This window comes from Meleagris gallopavo, unplaced genomic scaffold, assembly GCF_000146605.3.
Source record: "Meleagris gallopavo isolate NT-WF06-2002-E0010 breed Aviagen turkey brand Nicholas breeding stock unplaced genomic scaffold, Turkey_5.1 ChrUn_random_7180001874893, whole genome shotgun sequence".
Lineage (NCBI taxonomy): Eukaryota > Metazoa > Chordata > Aves > Galliformes > Phasianidae > Meleagris > Meleagris gallopavo.
Genome location: NW_011139464.1, coordinates 1 through 963, shown reverse-complemented (window position 1 = coordinate 963; position 963 = coordinate 1).

The following is a 963-nucleotide window of genomic DNA, read 5'->3' as shown; positions in this document are numbered from 1 at the left end:
AGACCCCCACCTCCCCCTCTTTCCCCCACAAGTACGTGGTCCCCCCGTTTGGGGGCTTCGGCTGCAGCGGGGACGGAACCCACTGCCAACGTGGAGGCGGCGAGGGAGGGAGCGAGGAGGAGGAGGAGGAAAGGATTCATCCCTTCACAGCTTCGCCATCTCCGCGCTCTGAATACCGATATAATAAAAGTTATAATAATAAAATAAGTTCTTCGTGAGGCAGTGGAGAACAAAACAGCCCTTCCTCCCACCCCGCCACCCCCACCCCCCGATCAGCGCAGGGTTGGGGCTGTAGGAATTCAGTAGTAAAAAGGGCCCTATTTGGGGAGGGGGGGCAGAGGAGGGGGAGGTTCTGAGGGCAGAGGGGGGGGTCGGGGTCTGTCCGTGTTGGCAGGTCGGCCGCTTTGCCTGGGGTTCAAAAGCTCCCCGTACGCATGGAACTCAAAGGGGGGGGCCTGGCCGGGCTGCATGCCCTGCGCGCTCAGCAGCGAGTGCAGCATGTTGACCGTATCCTGGTAGTCACTGGGCTGCGAGGCGTTGTGGCCGTTGGCCCCCGCGGGTCCTTTGTCCGATTTCCCGTGGGCGCCCCCCCGAGCTTTGGTAGGAGCCGAGGGCAACGCGGGGAGGGCGGGGATGGCATCCGAGCCGTGGCCCCCCGGGAGGTGCTGGTAGGGGAACGGCGCCGCGGGGCCTTTGGGGCCTTTGCTGACTTTGGGCTGATGCTCGTGAGCAGCGCCTTCCTCCGGCGGCGGCCGCTTCCGGGATGAGGCAAAGAGGCCGTAGCTCTTATGGGGGGGCAGCGGCGGCGGCCGGCCCCGCGTGCTTTGAGTCTCCCGGGCGTTTGCTGAGCGCGGCGCTGGGCCCGGCGCCGAGCTGAGGGTGTAAATGTTTGTGAGAGTGGTGGTTGTGGTGGTGGTGGTTGGAGGAGTGGCCTTTGTGCTTCTCTTTGTGCTCCCCCCGGCT